This window comes from Notamacropus eugenii, chromosome 4 (assembly GCF_028372415.1).
Source record: "Notamacropus eugenii isolate mMacEug1 chromosome 4, mMacEug1.pri_v2, whole genome shotgun sequence".
NCBI lineage: Eukaryota > Metazoa > Chordata > Mammalia > Diprotodontia > Macropodidae > Notamacropus > Notamacropus eugenii.
In genome coordinates, this window is record NC_092875.1 from 338,340,994 (window position 1) to 338,365,095 (window position 24,102).

Genomic DNA, 24,102 nt, shown 5'->3' on the forward strand with positions numbered 1-24,102 from the left:
TTAAGGTCAAATTTGGTTATATACTTTTTTCAGGATTTAATTGTGACTGTCTTTATTGTCATTGTTTCTTCTTATTTACATTGCTGTAGTCTTTATACATATTGCTTTCTTGGTTACACTTATTTCACGTTCTGTCACTTCATGGTACTCTTTCTATGTTTCTTTATATTCATCATTTCTTGTACAAAACCATTCTTCCATTGAATTCTTATAATTTGTTTAGTCATTCACCAATGCATCTACTTTGACTTCTGACTTTGCTTCTAATTATTTGTAACCACAAAAAGTTCATCTATAACAATTTTGGTGTATAGACATCTTTTTCTTTTTTTGTAATTAACCTTTTTGAAATACATGCCTTGCAGTGGAAACTTTAAGTTAAAGGGTATGAACATTTTTAGTTATTACAGTCACATAATTACAAATATTTTCCAGAATGGTTGGAATAATTCACAGATGTATCAATAATATGTTCATGTGGCTTCCCTTACTTTTTGAAGAATTTTTTCATCATTAAGTTAAGACAAGAAATTCCTTATTGTTATACTTTTGAAAGAGAGTTCTAGTTGATAGAGTATTAAATTTCAAGTCAATAAGATTTGGATTCAAATCTTGCTTTAGATACTTTCAAACATGTGACTCTGGCAAGCCACTTAACTTATGTAAGCAAGTTTCCTCATCTCGAAAATGGGGATGACATTAGTATCCACCTCACTAGGTGTGTTGAGAATTAAAAGAGATAATCCACAAAAAGGAAACCTTAAAATGCTACACAAATGTGAGTAATGATAATGATGATGAGGGTGGTGGTGATGGAGGTCTTGGTGACATCCCGATAATTGAAATCCCCTGTCCTTATCATATCATGCCTCTGCCTCAGACTTGTGATTCATTTAATGAAATATTCATCTATTTCTCCTTTTGTCCAATTGGGTCTATAGTATATTAAAGTGAAACTCTCATTTCTGTTTCTACCTTCATCCTATATCCATACGCCTTCACTCATCTTTCCATATTCTGTTTCCTGAATTCACTCAATAGATTGATCATCTTAACCAAGCCATGAGTATGTCTTATCACCATATCATGTAATTTTTACATCATCTTATAATCACCACAGTACTGCCTATTATCTTCCTTTTTAATAAGAGTTATTCCATTTGGAGTTGTTTTCCTGTCTTGGTTTCCATCCCACATGGTCTCATAGGTATGATTATATCTGTGAAGTCAACCTTGACTTCCTTATACCATTTGTGCGTGTGTGCGTGTGTGTGCATGTGTATTGAACTAAATATAAGTCTTTTGTTGCTGGCTCCCATATAAAATTTTGTCTCCAATAAATCTGTTGGCATTTCAACTGCTATTTTTTTCCTATATTTCATCTATGCTCTGTAATATTTAACTCAATGAATACATGGGCCACTTTCTCACTCCTTTCTTTTCAGTCTAAAGTCCTTTTGATTAATTTTCAAGTTTCTACCAATAGATGGATACATATGTATATAAATATATATGCACATGTATGTATAAATATGTACATATGTTTATATACACACAAAATATATGTATTTATGTGTGTATATACCTACATATACACATATGTAAATGTATACACAAATAGGTGTGTGTGTGCATAATTTACAAATCCTCAGTCCAAAGGTCTATCATTTTCATATTTTATATATGCTTTAGAAATCCAGATTTCATTATCAGAACCCCATGTTCTTATTCAGCTGCTTACTTCCCATAATTTGTCTTTCCTTTCTGAAATACTTCCCTTCTTTTGTCAACAGTTATAGAAATACCATTTGTGCCCTGAAGGTCTTTAGTTTCTTCCCCAAGTCTTCATAATTCTTAAGTATATTGAGCTATCACCATGTGGGCCAGACAACCGAAGAATTCACTACCCTGGAAAGTGTTATGAATGACTGACTGACCCTTTTGTAGATAATGCTTTTAATTCATTTTGTCTTTTCAATTATTTTTTTGTGGAAATTCAAGCCAAATGTATGTATCTAATAAAACTAAACATATTCAAGATGATTGATGAAACAACTGATTGGTTAACCAAATAGTCAAGCTGATGTACATAAGAATTATTGTCCAGTCAGGAATCTTAGAAAATACCTAATTTAACCTTCTAGGTACTCAGAGAAGGAAACAGAAACCCAAGGTCAGCTAGAAGACTAGCTAGAAGAAGAGTAAAGCATCCAGACTATAAGAAGCTAACAATATGCTTATTGAGCATTTACTATATTCAAAATAAAAGTATACTATATTGTTCTTAATGTTAAAGAGTTTATGATTTGCTTACAGAGACAAGGTATACACACAAATAAACACTGTCATAAAACATATATAAATGCTGACTGAGTGATACCAAAATAAACCATTAACAAGGATAGATTATTTCAGATTGCTACAGTCAAAGGAAGGCTTTGTGAACAAAATAGACTATGAATTAGGCCTTGGAGGATGGATAAAATTTGGATAGATGGTTAAGAAGGAGTGACAATGTGTATTCCAGATCAAGAAAATCACTTGAGCAAAGGCATGGAGGTGGGAAAATAAAAGGAATGTTTCAAGGATCAGTGTGTTGGGAACAGATGATACATGCAGGGGCTCTATGACATCAAATTAAGTATTTGGCAACAAAACTCATGTATCCATGCTTGGCTATTATGTGTCTCAGAAGGAAACAAAAGACTTGATGAGAAACTGATATGATCAACTAGCTGGATAAAGGTACAGGCTAGGAAAGAGCTGCTCACTTCATCTATATGACTTAGTGCTGGGAATTTTTGATGCAGCTGTACTGCCGTATGGGGATCTGGAGGGAGGGGAAATTAATAAGTGGGATCTAGAAGCTAGTTAATCACCAGGGGAAAAAAATAACAGAACTAGTGGCCATCTTCATGCCAAGCAATTGCAGTGCTGCAGGGTTTTGGCACAGATTTGCCCTTGTGGTACATAAATAGCCATCAGCTTCCACGGCTAATAAGCAGGCTGAGCAAATGACAGGCATTACCTAATGAAAATGACAACTGTCAGTTTGTGACTTAACAGCTTTGGCTCCAATTTCTCATGGAGTTGATGCTTTGATCCTGGTGGAATATGTGGAGTTGTGATGAGGAGACTCAGACCTGATGGCTGCCAAGTATTTCTTTTAAATCCTTTTCCTTCCATCTTTGATTTCTGACCTTCTTTCCACATTGCATTACTGGTTCAAAAATTGGTTTCCATGTCTTGCTTGAGGGTCGGTGGGAGGGAAAGAGGGAATTCAGAATCCTTTATTGGGTAGCTTGGCCCCTAACACAGGCATCAACATGTTGGCAGGAAAAAAAAAAGAAATGAAAGGCTTGAAAATTGACTCAATGGGTCAATATTTATTCTAAGAATGTAGCTATTTCGGCCAATCACAACTTTCACCTTCTGAGTTTGTTCATCACCCAAATGCAAAAGCACAGCATGTGCCCATCGATTAGGGCTTCTCCATACTCCATGTTGCCTCTGGTTTTGACCTAATTGGCACTTAGATAGATTTGGACTCAGATGGCTGCTTGCCACAACAGAGTTTTCCCCATAGCCCTGCTCAAGCAGTCAGAATGGACTCAGTCAGCTAACCCAGGTTTAGATGGTGGCAGCACACACAACTCACTTGTCTCCTTTAATTAAGATTTAGCCAATGTTGTCTGAACTGCCACACCCCTGACTTCACTCACAGGTGCTTTGTCCAAACCCCCACCACTTCCTCAGCTACAGAACCTGAGCTAGAAGGGGCCTTAGAAATTCCCAGGGATTATTATTCATATTCTAAGTGTTCCATCCCCTCTACCAAAATTTCTTAATGTTTACCATTCACATTTTTGTAATGCTTCACACCTTTCAGAGCATTTTCTTATCAAAATCTTAATACGTGAAATAATAGGATAGATATTATTGTCTTCATTTTACAGATAAAAACAAGCAAATGCTAAGGCTCACAAAGAAGACTAAAACGAGGTTAGATAGTAAGTTAATGAGAAAGCCTTAATCAGGCCTCAGATGTCTGACACTTGTGTCAGTGCTCTATCCACATTCTAGAAATGACATTGGTCCTGGATGTTTCTTTACTACAAAAACAATAATCCTACTCACTGTCACTTCACCCAGTCATAAAACACTAGATCTCTCAAGCCATATATTAGAAAATCATAGATTTTTAGAATTGAAAGATAATGCTAATTTTATAATATTATATAATAATTCAATCATTCCTTTGATAATAGTTCCCGTCAAACCTCTAAGATGGTAAGCTGCACAGTAAGTGCTGATCCGCAGTAGTTGAGGACTTCTCCTCATCAAAGTTGCCCATAACAATGAAATCACAAGTTCAGTTCAAAAAGTAATAAAATTTTGATTGATAGTGATGATGATGATGATGATGATGATGGAATGCAGCCTTGGAGAACAGATACAGTGTTAGCCTGGATTCAAGTCTATCTCTGATGCATACTAGAATGGTGATAGCCATAGGTAATCTAACCTCAGTGCCTTAGGCAATACATTAATAGAGGGTGGTTCCTCACTAGAATTATCCTATAACAATGTAATCAAAAGTCTGAACCACAACTGCAAATGACCACAACAAATTGTACTTATAGAAAGTTTTATAGTATGCAAAGTAATATATGTAACTTATCTTATCTTATCAAATAGAGTCTTAGCCTATGATCTAAGTAGCTGGTGGAAAGAGTGCTGGGCCTACAGCCAGGGAGACCTGACCTCCAAAATTTATTTGCTGTGTGACTTTGGGCAAATCACTTAACCTTTGATTCAGTTTGCTCTTTTATAAAATGGGGATAGCTTCAGTACTTTCTCACAGAGCTGTGAGAATAAAATGGCTTAATATTTATTGTTTATGATTTTCATTATTATTATCTAGTTTCCCCCCCTCCTTTTTGCAAAGAAAGAAACTGAGGCCCACAGAAGTTAAATATTTTGTCCAAGTCACTTAGAAAAACTACAATGGCCAGGGCAGAAACCATAGTTCCCTGACTCTGAATTCAGTGTTAATCCTGTAGCATCAAGCTGTTGCTCAGTTGTTAAAGAAAACATAAGGAGAAAATAGAGAGTTGAGGGTTTTTGATCTTAAAGTAAACAGGGCTTTGAGAATGACCCAATAATATTGTTTAATCAAAGTCAACTAAGCGGTGGCGCTAGTTGGCTCTTCCATTGTAGATTCTTCTCAGGTGGTAGAAATGTGGAATCTCCAAAATGTATAAAGTCAAATAAAATAAGTTTTTGGCTTTTTAAGGAAAAGTCATTTCCAGAACCTGAAGTCCCCAATGTTGTCATGTAGGGATGTGTGGAGTGTATGCAGTCATCCATTGAGGCCACTGGCTAACAACAGCTGACTTTCCAGGAGTGGTATCTGCATCCACCCTGAGGGGGGCCAGAGCCCACAGACAGCTGGGCCATCTGTTCAGATAATACCACATTACTCTCTAAACTCCATAATGAAGGCTCCTGAGTAATCTTTCATCAGAATGACTTCACGGCATTAAAAATGCATTTCAATACAGAGCTTGTTTAAATATTTAACCCTCTTCGGCTTTGAGAGATTGATTCGGAGCTGCAGTGTTTATATGGGCAGGAAACATTGATTTTCATATGCATGCGTGCATTAATTCATGAAGACTTGGGCACACACCAAAGGTTTTGATAAATGGATCTTTAAATCTCGAACTTTAATGGAGAGTATTGGTTTGTAGCCCAGATACCCTCTCTTTGCCAATATTCAAATATTTTCAATTTTCATTCCCCAATAGAGAAGAAAGCTGGGTATTTAGAGGTAAGTTATTTTGGATAAGGTGAAGTTGGGAGATTATATATATATATGTATATATATACACACACATATGCACACATATAGGTATGTATGTATATGTACATATATATATACTTATACACAAATATATTACATATATATTTGTATATATATTAGATATATTGTTATATCTCCCAAGATTTAACTTTACATATCTATCTATTTCGACATATGTTGATTCTTAGTCTTAAGTAGGCAGTATTCTTAAACAGTGTTCTACCCTTTATTAAATTTGTCAACAACTCACCTTTTCCTGAAGTCTTGTCAATAAACTCTGAAGATTTCACTCTATATTCAGCACACACAGACCCTGAGGTGAAAAGTCTAGTTGCCAATTTCAACACCTGGTGACATCATTTAAACATTGTCCAATATGACAGGCTTGCCTTCTCTCCCCCCTCCCCCATCTCCCTCCCACATTATCACACTATTTCAGTTAATATGTACTTACTGAGCAAACTTCAGAAGACCTGCTAGGACAGAAGAAACTGATGTCTCCACATAAAGAGCCCGGGATGTAGGGCCAGGACTGAATAATTAGCTTTTGTGTTCTAGAAGACATGAGAGACAGATAAAATTAGGGTACATGCTTAGGTAAAAAGTCATAAATTCAAAAGGAATTCCAATAAATTCCCTTATGCCCAATTCCCCAAAGTTTTCTTCTATGAAGGGCAGGAATGGGACTTTCCAGCTGACTCTTCGCTTTTCATCTGAAGTTTTACTTGTTTTCAACTCCACAGATGACCACAGGTACCCCCTGGGATCTGTTCCTGCCCCTTCCCCCTACACTTTATGTGTTCTCTTCCCCATTCAGTTCTAAGTTCCTTAAGAGTAGGGACCATCTCTTTCTTTTCCATCTCTGCATCTTCAGGGCTTAGCATAATGCTTAGCACATAGTAGTGATCAATAAATATTTATCGATTGAATGACTACCCAACCCATCTTCCCCATAGCTGGTAAGGTGAGATCTCCAAAGCACAGGTTTTGCTAAGTTACTTCATTACATAAGTTTCTGTGGCTTCCTATTGCATCTAAGATATTTTCTATTGAGAGCCTTTTACAGTATTCCTCCAGCCTCTCTTCCTAGACTTTGTTCCCATGACTCCCCCTCCTACAGTGTATATTCTAGCCACATTACCTTGTTGTTCCCCATATATAGCATCCTGTCTCTTTCTTCAGTGTTTCTGCTTGACTGGAATGTTCTCTGCCCTTCACTTGCTTCTTGGAATCTCAAGCTCCTTCCAAGACTTGGTTTTGGTTATTCCTCTCACCTGAGGGTACCTTGCAGTCTTTGCATGTACAGTGCCTAGAATAGTGCCTGGCACCAGTATAGTCTATGTTTAATGATGCTTGTTGAGATGATTTGCCTTGGGAGTGCTATTAGTTGCTTGGACTAGATGAACTTCATGGTCCCTTCCCGTTCTCTTTCCAATGCTCCCATAACTGTTACACCATTTGAAAGAACCATGGCTTCTTCCTTGTACATTTTCCTTTGAAAAAAATGGACACACTGAGAGCTCACAGGTGCAAGATCTTAATTATTCTGAGTCTTTGCCCCTCCTGCTAATCTGAGCTTCCTCTTCCTCCTCCTCTCTCTTCTGCACTTCTTGGTTCCCATCCACAATGATATCATCTTTCTCTTTTAATACTTTCTCTTTTCTTCCTCTTTCCCTGTTGTTTTCAAATCTGTTATGGAAGCTCTTCCTCCTACTGCAGAACAGTATATTCAGGCACTGAACCTAGTGATCCCCATCTTCAAGGCCAAAAAGGTTAACCATCTAACCAAGCTAGGGAGTGAAACAATGCTAATAAAAGCATTTTGTATTATAAAAGCTAGAAGAACTTCGATTTATGCAGTGCTTTAACTTTTACAAAGCATTTACCATAGAACAACATTGTAAGGTAGGTAATAGAAGTGTTATTCACCTCCTTTTACAGGTAAGGAAACAGAGGCTCAGACAATGAACATATTTACCTAGAGGCACCCAAATATTATGCAGTTGATGCTCCAAGCCCACATTCTTTGTAAGAAAAGGCCATTGAGGTTTATGTGTTCAACAGGGGCAATGGGATGGGCTTAGCCATCCCTACTCTCTTACGATGCCCCTCTTGGGAAGACAGTATCAGTAGTATGGATTAAAATTCAGCTGGTGACTTGGGTTAGATATCAGTTTCTGGCTGAGTTTGGAGTTCTGTAAGGCTTAGATTTTCATTTGTGTCTGGTATTAGAGTCACTCTATGCCTGAGTTTGGAAGTCTAGATTATGATGAGCGAGATTCATGATTAATCTGCGGTCAAGTGACTTGTCATTTCTTTTCAATCCTTGTCTGAACTGAACTAAGCAGTAGGCTTTGAAAGCACACAGTTCTGATCACTAACCAATCAGTGACAGACATCGCATCATTTCATGTACTATAAGAGGAAGGAAGGTGATGTAGTTGATAGAGCATTGTGTTAGGAATCCAGACATATCAGGTCCAGTTCTCATGCTTCTCTTAACTGCTTATTCAACTTTGTATAAATCCTTTTCATCTTCTATTTTCTAATTGGTAAAATGAAGAAATTGAATTAGGTGTTCTCTAAGGTCTCTTCTGAGTGTGTAGGTGACACAATGAATACAGTGTTGGGAGTCAGGAAGACCTGAGTTCAAATCTGGCCTCATATGCTTACTAGCTCTCTGACCCTGAACAAGTCACTTAACTCTGTTTGCCTCAGTTTCATCATCTGTAAAATAAGCTGGAGAAGGAAATGACTAACTACTCCAGTATCTTTGCTAAGAAAACCCCAAATGGGTTCACAAAAAATTGGATCAGACTGAAAATAACTCAATGACAAAGGTCTTTTCCAACTCAAGCATTCCATGATTTTAAAAAAAAACAATGTGCATGTATATGATAAGGCCAAAGTCATTTCTATGTGAAGGTTTTGGGTGGAGATAGAGGGTATATACAGGTCAGATTGAGTATTTTATAAGACAGCAGACTAGGTTATATTTTATTATTATTTAGATTAGCTTGAAATTATTTTTAATATTTCTTCCTAGTCTAACCCCACTCTTTAATATTCTCCATATCTATTGTTTACAATAAATACACAGAAATGAAGGGCTTCCATGGGTTTCAATCTGCTAATATGAAACAGGCATTTGTGTGTCCTGCCTGAACAGTCCAAGTGAACCAAAGGCAAGCATCATGACCAGTTGATTTCAATTCTTAAATGAACAGGGTGCTATGGAGAGGTTTCCCTCAGTGGAGAGAGAAAATTGCACTATATGACTTTTGACATCTCTGCCTAATGTCTGTGGTTATCAAATTCTAAATGTGCAAGTTAAAGTGTAAGTTGTTTTTTTTTTTTAATTGACTGTGAGTTGTAATGAAACTCTAGGAAACTTTTTCCGACCGCTCCATTCCCACTCACCTCCACTTTCCCTCAACTCCTTCATCAGAATTTGTGGCCTCAACCATATACTTCAGTTCTTAGTCCTACACTACCATGCATCATTTGTGCATATCTCACGTGCGAGTCTTGTCCTTCCAAATACAGTATAAGGTTTCTGAGGGCAGGGTACTTTTATGTCTTATGTCACCCATGTCACACAGCACAGGGTTTAAGATATAACTGGAGCTCAAGAAATAAATGCTTGCTTTGATTGGTGATGCTTGCTCAGAATATAAATGCTCATTTATGCTACCTCAATTAATCTTTTCTTCCCTCAAGTTTATGTTCTATACATGCTTGACTCTTAGCAATACTGTTGATGCTGCCCCATGCCAATCTCATTGCCACTTTCACATTACTTAGTCACCCAATCAAGGCATGCTGTTACAGAGGACCTGCTTTCCCATGTCCACCACATATGCCATGTTGATGACCAGTCATGACCATCTTCTGGAAGAAGAAATGGAACTACCTAATCCTTATGCTTTTAAAGTACTTCAATACAAAAGAGATCTTCAAATTCTGATATGCAGTTCATATATCTCTTGACTATCATTTACCTCAGTTGATTCTGGAAAAGTGGGTGGGTGTATTTGATTGTGATGAGTCTTCATGAACTCAGTAATGGGAAAGATCCTCAAAGGTTGCATGGGGGCAGGAAGGTGTGAGGAGAGTGGGACCTTAAGTTTCTGGGACTTAAGTTAGACAGAGAGGTTGGGAGAAGGTAAGAAACCTTGATGAACGAAGGAAGAGTGATCTGAATGTTCATAAGACAGTGAGTAAACCAAAGAATTTCAAAAAGGTGGCTACTCGATGAATAGGTTTTAGGAAATACAGTAAGCCCTGCCTCTAATTTTCTCAGCCCCAGAATGGAATATAAATTGGATTCTAACCTACTGGAGGGGGTACCTAATGCAATCTAGTAAATAAAACTGTGTAAAGTCCAGTGATTTGCAAGGAAATTTCCTAGAGATTCAACGCCATCTTTACAGGTCAGCAGCTGCTCTAGAAATTCTTTCCTAGTACGGCCCATGCTCAGTTTTAATTTAGTTCTCCTTCCTTTCTCCTCCTCTTTTTTTCTCCACATTGTCTAAGTGCTAATAATAATAATTCAATTTAATAACATCAATCCTTACAGAGTACTCAAGCCCATCCAATCCTCAAGGACACCTAACCCTTCCTGTGCTCACCTCATAGCTTCTTTATCACACTTGCAGCACCTCATAAACTATATCTTCCCCAGACCTTGTCATAAAGGGCGAGGTCGACATCACAAGAATGAAGTCAGAAAAATACAACCTTGAACTGTTTTATCTCTTTTCCTCCTCACTGGCCTCCTCCTCCCTTCCCCCCTCTCTCCCCCACCCACACCAGTTTTTTCCTCTCTTCTTTGACCTGTCCCTTTACCTCAGCCACTTGAAAGAGAAAGACTCCAGGGCTATATATACAGGGGGAACCTCCCAGAAAGAGCAACCTTCTGTTTAGCAACCGAACCCTGATATCTTCACAGAAGTGATGTCCTCAGCAGCCATTTAACTTATTAAGGACAATTCATTCTGATACTGTGGGTCAGGATGGGAGACCCTCCCCCTTTTATGAAGGAAAAAAATGAGACCCTGGGAAGTTGTGTTTCCTGCACAGTGATAGGGATGAACATAATTAAATAATATATTGCATATCTGTAATTGATTCTTGGAGCCTATGATTCAGCTATCTGGCAACTTCAGCTATGTGAAACACAGCCAAGAATAAAGAAATAGGCAAAAAAAAGGTTTGTTTGGTAGGCAAAATCTTGGTCCCCAAATCCACAGATCCAACCTCATGCACTTTATTAATAAGAAAGACATTCAGGTCTTCACAAAGATCCTATTTACTCTCACTTTACACAGAGTTCTAAAATCTTTGGCTACTTGGTTTCCCAGTAAATAGTAAATTGCAAGTAAAGGTACCAGTTGACAACAGGGCAGTGAGGGCAGAGATAAAAACCACCATCTCCACTCCCCCCCGCCAACATACACACAAACTATGAAAAGTAGACACAAGATATCCAGTAGCACAGCAGCCAGAATTCATTTTGTGTAAGTAAAACAATTTTAGACATTTCACTATTTCCTATAAGTATTCTTATGCAACAAGATAGTGTCATAAGGAGAGATTTTTAATAAATTTGTGTTGAAATGAATTGAAGTCAATTGGAATAAATTAACCATTCTTTGTGATGATAACTCATTCATCTTAAGTCATGCTCAATATCCTCTGTTTTAAAAGATAGAGAAAAATTAATGCATTTAAAAAATATTTCCAACCAAAGTTATTAAAATAAAATTTAAAATACTCTACAGATTAGGGTGGGAGGCAGAAAGAAATCTTCAGTTATCCAACAAACTCAGCAATCTGGAGTGATTCATTACCCTTATATTATGGATAGTCGAGAACTTCCTATAATTGTCATTTTCACCATCATCATTGCTCCACAACTTTCAACTGCATATTTTGCCTCTAGTTAAGGTATTCTAGATCTTAGATACCTATTTTTTAAAATGATAGCACTATTTGTATGCTATGAGTGAGTCTATTGTTAGTTGTCATATGCTAGTGAAACCAAGGATTCTATTTTTTAAATTCAATTTTATTTGTTTTTAATTTTAATTCTCTCCTTTTACCCTCCCCTTGCCCTACCTATTGAGAAGGCAAGAAAAACAAAATCCATTAAAATGTATGTAGTTATGTAAAAAAATAAACAACTCCCATGTTAGCCATGTCCCCCTTCAAAAACAAAGAAAGAAAAATAAAAATAAAAGGAAAGAAGAAAGGAAGGAAGGAAGGAAAAAAGGAAGAAAAAGAAAGAGAAGAAAATGTGTTTCTATCTGTACTTTGAGTCTATCAACTCTCTCTCTGAAGACGGGTAGCATATTTCATCATGGGTTTTCTAGAATCCTGGCTAGTCATTGTATTGATCAGAATTCCTAAGCCTTTCGCATTGATTTGTCTTTAAAATATTGTTGTTGTTGTATAAATTCTTCTCCTTGTTCTACTCAAACCTAGAATTCTAGAAGGACAACCTGAATGTTCCAACTATCATTTTCTAATTCAAGTAAGGTTACTGAGGATAGAAAGCCTTTTGTTTGGGAGTAAAAGTAGGGGATACTTTTAGCATACCAGGGAAAAGATTACATACAAGTCACAGAAGTAAGATGGGAACATGGGTCATCTCTACATAACTTTCCTAGCCACATTCGGTCTGGATTTTGTGGGTTATTGTTATTCATCCTTCACTTTCATTTTTGAATAGGATCACCAATGACCACATGAGATGATGTCTTTGACTTGTGCATGAATTGGATTTAAGAATCAAACTGCACAAAGTCGTCAGCCTTGCTCTCTCTTCCAGAGTCATCAAAGTCCACTGGCAAGACAAAATTCAAGATGACTGGCTCAGGATGCAATGGATGATTGTGGTGTCATTAATGTCTAACCAAGCTGTAGGTGTTCCATAGCACCTGCTTCAGCTGCCTTCATGGCTGTTGGAATATTTTATTCTCATCTTTTCATTCTGCTGGGGGAAGTCTTCACATACTTGGGGTAGACATTGCTCTAATTCATAGATTTCAAGCCTGACAGTTACCCTCAACCTACTTTAGTCCATTTGTTGAGAGGATTTACTGGGATGTGTCCATTACGCATACTACAACTTCTGGGAGCCACAGGTAAGAGTTAAGGGTCAGGCACATACCAAAGATGGATGAGCAGACTTGAAAAAAGGTTTTGGCAAGTCCTAGGTGGCAGTTCTCCCTGAACAACCCATGCAGCTCCAGTGAGTATATTTCAGTAGGAAGAAACAATACAAATTCTGTTTTCTCGACACTTAAGGATAAATTTAAAGTTCCAAACTTGAGTTTAAAAAATCAACTGCTCACATATAGTATGAAGTAGAGTTAACTAGATCACAGTTCATGTGCAATAGACCTGGAACCTGTAGTGACTGCAAGTTTATTCAAACTGAACAGTGAACACAAGAATCCAACATGGATAGTAGGTTGCATTAACAGAGGCAATGATTGTTAGATTTTCATTGTATTCAAGACAAACCATAAATTGCTGTAAATACAAGGACAAAAAAATTCCTCACTTCTCTCAAGAGTCTTACATCCTAGCATGGGGGAATGTGTGAAGAGATGTAATGTAAACACAAAAAAGAAATGCAAAATATATATAAAGTATATACAATGTAGTGGCACATGGCTTAGAGAATAGACAGTTGGTCTCCAAATTACAAATACTTGAGCTTGAATCTTATACTATATCTATGACCTTGCGCAAATAACTTAACCTTTCCATGCTCTAGACAGCTCTATGAGGCTATAAATTGGAGAAAAGGTGCTGATCTGAATTGTAAGGGAAGTTTCATCACCCCAGAGTTCCCTCTACTCACAAAATTACAGATAATTTCAAAATAATAATCAAATTAATATTAAAGAATACCAAAGACAAGAGAGTGCTAAAGTGGGGATACCAAGATTGGCTTTTGATAAGAGGAGTCCTCAGAACTAAGCTTTGAAGGAAGCCAGGGATTCCATAAACATTGCAGGCATGAGAGCATGACTCTTTAAAGGCATAGAAATAGAAAGTAGAATACCATTGGTACAGCTAGTAGGTCAATTAGACTGGAATGAAGAGTACATGAAGAAAAGTAATATGATGTGAGTGGAAAGGGAGGTGAGATATAGATTGTGAAGGCCTTTGAATGTCAGACAAAAGAGCTTGTATTTAGTCCTGGAAAAATAGGGACACACTAAAGCTTCTTAAACAAAGCAATGGCCTAATCTGATGTGAGCTTTAGGAGTATCAGATTGGCAGTTGTGTAAAGAATAGATGGCAAAGAAAAGAGAGACTAGAGGCAGGGAGACTCATGAGAAGAGAGTAGTCCCTGTGAGGGGTGATGTGGACCTCAATCACAGTGGAGGCTACATGAATAGAACTTTTTACTAACATGCATACAAGAGATGCTGGAAAGCAGAATGACAAACAGCAAATAGCTGTATGTATGTAAGTGCTGAAAGAAAGGGAAAAGCAAAGGATGACTCCAGGTTCATGAACTTGGGAAAATGGAAGGATTAACCGTTAAAATATAAAGATATGAGGCTGGACTAGGGAATCTGTGATGCCCCTTTTCAATCTGAGATTCTATGATTGTATTTTTTAACCTTATTTTTTTGACCAGTGTTACTCTTTTAAGTATAAAATGATGAATTGTTGTTTTGTTTATTTGTTGTCAGTCATGTCTGACTCTTCAAGACAACTTTTACGATTTTCTTGGGAAAGATACTAGACTGGTTCACCATTTCCTTCTCCAGCTCATTTTACAGATGAGAAAACTGAGGCAATCAGGGTTAAGTGACTTGCCAAGGGTCACATAGCTAGTGAGTGATATAGACTAAATTTAAATTTGAGTCTTCCTGTCTCCAGGCTTGGCATTCTAGCCACCCATGAGTGGATAGTACTTACTTAAACAACAAACTCTCAGAAGTTAAAGGCCAAGGGTATGTTTTTTTTTTTTTAAACCTTACTCCTTACCTGCCCCCTTTCCCCAGGAGTGGCTGTGCACTTTAGTGGAATATTCATAAACATTCCTATGAAGGAACCCAAGCTTACTACTGTGAGAGAATAGTGTGTTGAATCTGTGTGTAGGTGTATGTGTAGGGGGAGGGGAAGTTTTCAGGAAATTTTCAAGGGTGGGAATTAGGAAAGCTAGGACCAATAAAGAGCAAAATGTTGGGATTCTTGGGAAAAAATTATATTTTGGATTCTTTACCAGCTGATTCAGAAGCCTGCTCCTGCTCTAAAACTGGAAAGGATGTTAAAGGCTTCTGTCTCTCCTATCTCTATCTCTCTGTGTCTCTGTCTCTTTCTGTCTATCTCTGTCTCCTTTATGCCTATCAAAACGTAGTAGTCAACATGGAAAAGGACCTTATGAGTTAATGTCTAGTCAGGTGTAAATTTCTAATGATTCTTAATTGTATGACCTGTGGGTAGGGACAGAAGTGTCTAGGCAGTGGAATTTTGTATTTTAGTAAGGAAAACTCAAGAGCCTTTGGTGGTCCTCCATTGTCTTTAGGATAAAATAAAAAAATTCCTTAGCTTGACATTTAAAACCTTTCAAAATCTCTCTTCTAACTTTCTAGTCTTCCAAGCCAACAAAATGAAGCTTAAGTGCATCATTTCATGCTTCAATGACAGGCCAATTGGAGAAATACTTTGGGGCAAAGAACAAGACTATTACTGAAGGCCCTCAAATTATACCATATAGACTAATTCCACTTAGGCATAGGGTAGGCATAAGGGAAAGGGATGGTATAGGTGAGGGAGGTGAGGAAGAGTCTGTTCCCTTGGACTTGCGAATAGGATAAAAATTTTAGCAGGTTGATGGATGAAAGTGTGGGAGCAAGGACTCCAAGACTTCCTTCTATCCAATAGTTTGCTAAATACCCTGAGTCTGACCACCTCATATCTTTTCCCTGATGTAGTGTGATTCCAGTCTGAGATGTTAACCAAACCCTTCCATTTTTCACGTGGGATGCTTGCTATTTGCAGGTATCTGATTGAATTTTCAGCAGCTGCTTAGCGGGTCATTTCATTTGTCAGGTAGACGCAGGTAATGAGAATTTATCAGCGCCCGGTTCAGATTCACAGCCGATCCGTCACCCATGCATTTCTATAAATATTGCTCTTATTTACTCAGGATGCATTTTGAATTAGCAGGTTATTTTTTTCCCTTTAACATATGCAGACTAAACAGCCAGACCACTGTTTATAGCTCCATTCTCCTGAGTGCCAGCATGAAGAGAGCTAGCCAGGCTGCTGGTTCCTCTATTGACGTCAACAATGATAATTGCATTAATACTGAGCCTCTGCAGTTTGGTAGGAAATCCACTCAGGACCCCCCAGCGTGGGAGTTGAATGCCATTGTTCCATAAAAAAGAAAACACCCTATCATTTCCCTGAAAGCGGAAGGGTACCAAAATGATATTGTTTAGAAACCTCTGGAAGTAAGAGTCACCATGTCAGGCACCTTGTCAGCTGTTCTGCCAGCAATGGAATGCTTCAGGCAAAGAAAAGAAACATCCAAACAGGCAGATAATTACAACATTTGAGTCTGGAAGGGATGCAGGGTCTTGGGGAGGAAAGTCGTGTAATAACTTCCAAAATGTAGGAAAACAATGGCGTGGTATGATAAAGAGGACGTTGAACTTGGGGTCAAGAGTCTGAGTTTGAATTCTGTCTCAAACTTTTACCAGTTGTATGACCCTGAGTAAATCTTCACACCTCCATTGCCTCTTCTGTAAAATGAGGGAGCCATACTGTACGACATCTTAAGTTCCTTATAATTGTAAATATATGATCCTATTGTATCATCCTATGATGGATGGGATATAGGGTTACACTTTTATTGCACTCTCCTCATAATAACCCTGTGAGGTTTGGTGGGCAGGTACTGTACCCATTTTGCAGTGAAGAAAGTGAGGTTCAGAAAAATGAGGTGACTTACCTAAACTCAAACATCTTGTATAGGGTGGGGAACCTGTGGCCTTGAAGCTACATATGGCCCTCTAGGCCCTCAAGTGCAGCCCTCTGACTGAACCCAAACTTCATAGAACAACTCCCCTTTAATAAAAGGACTTCTGTAAAACTTGGTCTTAATCAAAAGGCAACACCCAAGGATCTCAAAGGCCACATGTGACCTTGAGGCTATAGGTTCCCCAACCCCAATCTGTTACATGACAGAGCTCAGATTCAGACATAGGTTTTTTGATTCCCACTCCAATTTTGATACAAAAACAAAAATTTAAAGTCTAGAGCCCATCTTTATGGAATATTAATTCATCCACCAGCAAATAATTATTGGTACCTATTGTTCATTCATTCATTCATTCATTGAGCAAATATCTGTTAGGTCTTATTGTTCTCTCAAAGAACTATGCTAGGGTTAGGCAAGATGCAAAAAAGAAAATGAGAGAAAGAATTTCTGTTCTCAAAGACTTCACAGTTTTGTAGAGGTCATTGATTAGACATATACAGAGATTTATTCATTATAGATTAGAATGTGATAGTACATAAAAGGAATATAAAATACTTGGAGATCAGATGAGAGAAGATTCATTTTTGTCTGGAAGGATTAGAAAAACTTCCAAGAGGAAGTGGTACCAGGAAGTGGACCACAGCCATGGGAATGAAGTGCTCTGGACTGGTCCCAGAGGGGAGAAAAGACACACGCTCATGAAGTGATAATGAATGTGTTAAAGCTATTTCTATGCCAAATGAGTTAGATGAACAGTGTTGTAGGCATGCAGAGAAGAAATCATTGGTGTTTCCAAGTGCCTTTCAGGAACACAAGATGTAAGTGCTGAAGGAATAGCTGCTGTGGAGAGGCCATAGAACTAACCAGATGTGGAAATTTAAGAACTACAGTGAACTGAAATGATCAAATGATCAGGTAAAGTTTGCTTGCTTTCATGAATTCTAGAAATTCATAGAACTTTATTAATCAAGCATTGACAGCACTGGAAGTGACCATGGAGGTCACTTCTTAGTCAACCTGTTGTTTTGTTTTTTTTTTATTTCACAGAGAAAAGTGGGTCAGAGAGGGAAAATGACTTGTCCAAGGTCACACAGATAGTAATCTGTGTGATCCCAGACTCAAACCAACATCTTCTGACCTCAAGTTGTCCTCTGCCTTATATCACATTACCTCCCCCTTGTGAAGCATAGTTCATTTATCTTTGGTAAGATCATAGTGCTAATGAGGCAAGACACAATTTAGTTCAAACAGAGTTCAATCACAGAATCATAAAATTTCAAAGTTTGAAGGGAACTCAGCAGCCTTTTCATCCAGTCTTTACCCACATACAACATAGATAGAAAGACACAGACATAGACAGACAGACAGAGAGACAGACAGACAGACAGACGGACAGACACAGACAGACAGAGACATAGATAGATAGATAGATAGATAGATAGATAGATAGATAGATAGATAGATAGATAGATAGATAGATAGGTAGGCAGGTAGATAGATAGATAGATAGATAGATAGATAGATAGATAGATAGATAGATAGATAGATAGATAGATAGATAGATAGATAGATGGTAAGTAGATGATAGCTTGCCGGATGGTAGATAGATTGATTGATACAGAGATGATAGGTAGCTAATAGATGCATGATAGATAGAGATATACAGGTATATATTACATAAATTTCTCAGTCTCTTTCTCTGTGCCTATACATATATGTATATGTGTATGTATAAATATATATGCACAACATATACACATACATACCTACCCAGAAAAATCGTGACCCAGACGGTCCTTGAAGACTTCCAATGAAGAAAAACCCATTACTTCCCAAGGCAATCTGTTCCACATTTGCAACACTATAATTGTTAGAATATTATTCCTTAGTTTGCCTCTTTGGAATTGCCCTTTAGTATTCTGTGTTCTGTCCCCTAAACCAAATAAAGCAAGTCAAATTACTCTTCCCATTACTGCCCCTCAAATACTTGATGTTGGCTATTATTTTTCCTCCAACCTAAGTCTTTTCTTCTCCAGACTCAAAATTTCTAGTTCTGTTAATGGATTCTCCTCTTGGGACCTGGACTCAAAGCCCTTCTTCATCTTAGTTCTCCTTCTTTAATTGTTCTCTAGCTGATCAATGTCTTAGAAGCCTCTAAAATGGCACAATGGGTAGAGTGCTGGTCCTGGAATCAAAAAGACCTGAGTTTAAAACTGAATGCTATTTTTTTTTGCTAGTTTTTGCTAGTTTTGTGACCCTAGCACTTCACTTCTGCTTGCCTCATTTTCCTCAATCTGTAAAATGGGCATAATGATAGCACTCATCTTACAGGGATGAGAAATGAGAAAATGAGATAATATTTGTACATTGCTTTGCAAATCCTGAAGTACTATGCAAATATTAACTATTATCATCACTATCATCCAAGCACTTTTTTACAACCTAAAAAGCATGGGGCCAAACACAGATCCCTCGGGTGCTCTCTTCATAGCCTACTTCCAAATTGATATTGAATTCCTAATGACTCCTCTTTGGTTCTTGACATTCCACCAGTCTTGAATTTGCCTTATTGTCCTTTTCTCTAGTTCACAGATCTTTACATTTTCTACAAGGATAGCATGAGATACTTTATCAAAGATCTAGCTAAAATCCACATAAACTATGTCCACAGCACCCCCTATCTTACTAACTGAGTAAATCTTTCAAACAAGGAAATAAAGTTCATCTGGCATGACCTGTTCTTACTGAAGCCATGATCAGTCTTTGTAATCATAATTTTCTCTTCTTCAAGCTCACTAATCATTTCAATTATAATATGATCAAGAATTTTGCTAAGAATCCAAGTCAAATTTGATGCTTGCTCTTGGCAGACTATTCTTTTGCCTTTTTTAAAAAATTGGGACATTTGCTCTTCTTAAATTCTATGGCATCTCTCCAGTTCTCCACAATCTTTCCAATATAATTGACAATGAATCCATAGTTATATGTACCAGTTCTTTCATTATCCACAGATATAGTCCATCTGTGTGTGGTGACTTGACCTCATCAGGGCAGTGAAATGCTCTCTTACCAACTTATTTATATTGACCTTCAGCTCCCTATTAACAATTTTCTTTTACTTTCTGTTCAGTAAGTCAAGTCAATAAGCAGTTACTAAATGTTACTATATGGTAGGTACTGTGCTAAGTGCAGGGATACAAAGAAATGCAAATGTCATTCTCCTTGGCTAAAAAACTAGAAGTAAAATATGCCTAGTGTGTGTTCAACTACACATACCATTCTTCTCTTTTCCAAACTTTAGGCAACAGTGGTCATTTCCAATTCCTGTCATTTCCATATCAACAATCACATATTCCCCACTACTGAAAATTAGATTAAAAAGGAATTTTCCCTTGTTCATTCCTCTAACTTTTGAAATCCTTTCTCCCAAATCCCAGAGTGTGTGTTATACTGTGGAATTTTTTTTTTAAAGAGAAGCAGAGAGGCTAGAGTCACTCGATTAGAAAGCATATGAGAGAAATAAAGTTCATGAAGTCTGGAAGAACAGGAGAGAGCCATGTGATGAAGGGCTTTAAAAACCAATTGGAGGATTTTATATTTAGTTCTGGAGGTAATAGGGAACCACTGAAGTTTATTGAGTAGAAGGGTGGCATAGATCTGCAATTCAGAAAAATCAGTTTGACAACTAGGAGGAAAATGGACTAGAACAGAGAAATAACTGATGCAGAGAGACCAACCTAAGAGGTTTTTTCTTTTAATAAATCAGCTGTGAGATGATAAGGACCTTCACCAGTGTGGCAATATTGGAGGAGAGAAGAGATGTGATGATTATAGAACAGCAGGATCTCACAACAGATTTGATGGGGCAAGGGCAAGAGAGAGTGAATCAGTTGCCAAACGTTGTCAATTCTTCCTGGACAATATGTTTCTCATCCATTATCTTCTTTCCACTCACGTGGCCTTTCCCCTATTGCTGGTCGTCATCATCTCTTGAGTAGACTTTTGATTGTAAAAGCCTCCTAATTAATTTCCCTTCATGCAGTGTCTCCCTTCTCCACTTCCTAGAACACAATGTTTTGCCCTCAGATTAGGGGCTGAACACGTGTTTTCATTGGTACAAGGAACTCCTGGATAAGAAAATTCCCTCTGCAAATACAGATCTCACATCCCTATACAATAAAGTCTTGCCACTTGTTAGAACAGCAATGAGAAGTTGAGACCTTTCCAAATGACCAGTACATGTCAGAAATAGTATTTGAGTCCAGATCCTCCTGCCTTTGTGACCAGGTGTCTATCTACTATGCCATGAGGCCCTTAATAATTGTCTGTTGAATTGAATTTATGGATGGATGAGTGAATAAATGAATGAATAATTTCAATCCCTACTGAACCAATTTTCCCTTATTCGAGGAACTATATAAATACTAACCAATAAATTAGCATAAAATTGAACTGTATCTATAACATTGTCCATTAAATGAATGCACAGCAGAAGCAGCAGTGGCAGAAATAAGGACCTGTGATTCTCTTACTCTGTTACAAGTACTATGTCAGTACCAAAGAAAGCCCCAGGCTTCCCTGGTTAAATGAATTGTTGCTAATTCACTTTGTAATGATACTGAGACAAATCTGATCATGTTCCCACCAGTCACAGACCTTGATATGATCTGGACCCCGAGCAAGGTACCACCCACAAAATACATCTACACATTCTATCTCCAAAGGATCAGTATAAAGAAAGGTTGAACTGTAGTTCATACCTGAAAGGTAGAAAAATGGAAATTTCCATACTTTCTCAAAAAACTTTCTCAGACTTTGGTCTGCATTGATCATACCCTTCTCTGATATATAACATTTCTTACTGATACATTAATTTTCCATGTATAAAATTACTTATTTTTATTTTCTCTCTACCTAGACTCTAAGGTCCTTGAAGGCAAAATGACATATAATGTTACTTCTTTTGTACAATTAAATGATGAGAAAATTCAGAAAACAGAGTAAAGTAGTGAATCTAGTTAAAGAAAAAATGGTAGATTGGAAGATACTTGTCGACAGGCTTGTAGGATCATCTAACTGTCCAGCACTGAGGTTGGTAAATGAGGACTTGAGGGACAAGTACTGACCTACCTCTTAACAATTTAAAAATAATTTTATTAAAAATTTTAGCTCTTAGTTCAGGAGTCGTACAAAAATAGACAGGAATTGGATTTCATCCCCAAGTTGAAGTTTGCCAACCCTTGGTCAAGCACATTCTAAACCACTCTCCTCCTGCCCATATTGTCCTCCAAGTTTAGAGCATGGATCATGTGGGAAGTGGTCAATGACACTATTGGACCCAGAGGGTGCTACTACAAGCAATCAATTCTCCCTCTGTTTGCTTCTCTAATAGTATTCCCTCCTCACCGCAGGCTATTAAAATGCTCTCTTCTTCAGTCAAATGGCAATGATCTCTTACTCCTTTAAGTGCTGTTGTGGTTTGAAGTCACACTTTTTCTAGTACTCTCCTTTAACTTTATGACATTTTACTTTATATAATACTCCAGTCTTGTTCATCCTTTTAGATTACAAACTCCTTGAGATCAGGGACCTGGTCATTTTTCATTTTTTTGTTCCTCTCCCACCCCCACCCCCAGACACCAGTCAATCATTTAGTCCATTAACAGTCATATATTAAGTGCCTAGTACAGCCCAGATTCAGTGCTGAGTGCTGAATCTACCAAGAAAGGCAAAAACTAATCCCTGCTCTCAAGAAGCACAAAGTCTAATGGGAGAGATAGCAAATAAATAACAGTGTAAAAGAAGATACATGCAGGATATATTGGAGACAATCAAAAGCACGAAGGCACTAGAATTAAGATGGATGCAGAAAGACTTCCAATAGAAGGATGGATTTTAGAAGGGACTTGAAAGAGGCCAAAGAAGCCGGGTGATAGAGATGAGGAAGGAAATTATTCCAGGCATGGAAACAAAAAAATGTCCAAAGTAATTTAATGAAGTGTTTTGTGCCAGGAATAGCAAAGAAGCCAGCATAACTGGATGTCAGACTATGTGGGCCCTAACATAGAAGGCATTTAAAAAACATTGAATTCAACTTAATGTTTAAAACTTAATATGATCTTATATTACATTAACATAAATCCAAGACAAGGGAAGTTTTAGATCTTTATTCTGACCTGCTCAGACTACATTAGAAGTATCACCAACAAATGAAATTGTCACTCTCATAAAAGGCATTAACAACATATAGTATTCTGTGAGGAATGTGACTGATATAATGAGAGTATCTGAAATGATAACACATGATGATCAATTGAAGCAACTCTGAATGTTTAACCTGATAAAAAGAAGACAGAAGGTAATTCATCCATCCATCAGTCAACAGGGATTTATTAAGTGCTGGCTGTATGTAATGAACTGTGCTAAGCAAAGCAACCACCAACCTAGCCTCAAGAAGTTTTCAATATAATGGTGGAGACAGAATACATAAATCAGAACATAAAAGTTAAATACAGAATAGATGGAAAAGCCCTGATATAATGGCATTAGAAATCTAAGAAGACTAGGAGAGTCCTCTTGGAGGGAGTCTTGAGGTCTTTTTTTTCTTTTTTCTTCATTGTTATTATATAGTTCATTTATTTTCAGTTTTCAACATCCACTTTCACAAGAGTTTGTATTCCAAATTTTCTCCCCATTGTTCCCCTCTCCCCACCACAAGGCAATTGTTCACTCCAACCATCCCTTCCCCCAATCTGCCCTCCCTACTATCACCTATCCTCCCATCCCCTCCCCTCTATTTTCCTGTAGGGCAAGATAGATTTCAATACACCATTGCCTGTACATCTTATTTCCCAGTTGCATGCAAAAACAATTTTCAACATTCACTTTTAAAGCTTTGAGTCTCACATTCTCTACCTTCCTCCCTCCCCCACTACCCTCATTAAGAAAGCAAGCAATTCCATACAGGTCATACATGTGTAGCCATGAAAAACACTTCCCTAAGAGTCATGTTGCAAAAGACTAATCACATTTCTGTCTATCCTGTTCTGCCCTCCATTTATTCCATTCTTTCCCTTGACTTGTCCCTCCACAATAGCGTTTGCTTCTAATTACACTTTCCTTCAATCTGCTGTCCCTTCTATTGTACTCCCCCCTTCTATCCCCTTCTCCCTTACCTTTCTGAAGGGTAAGATAGATTTCCATACTCAAATGAGTATGT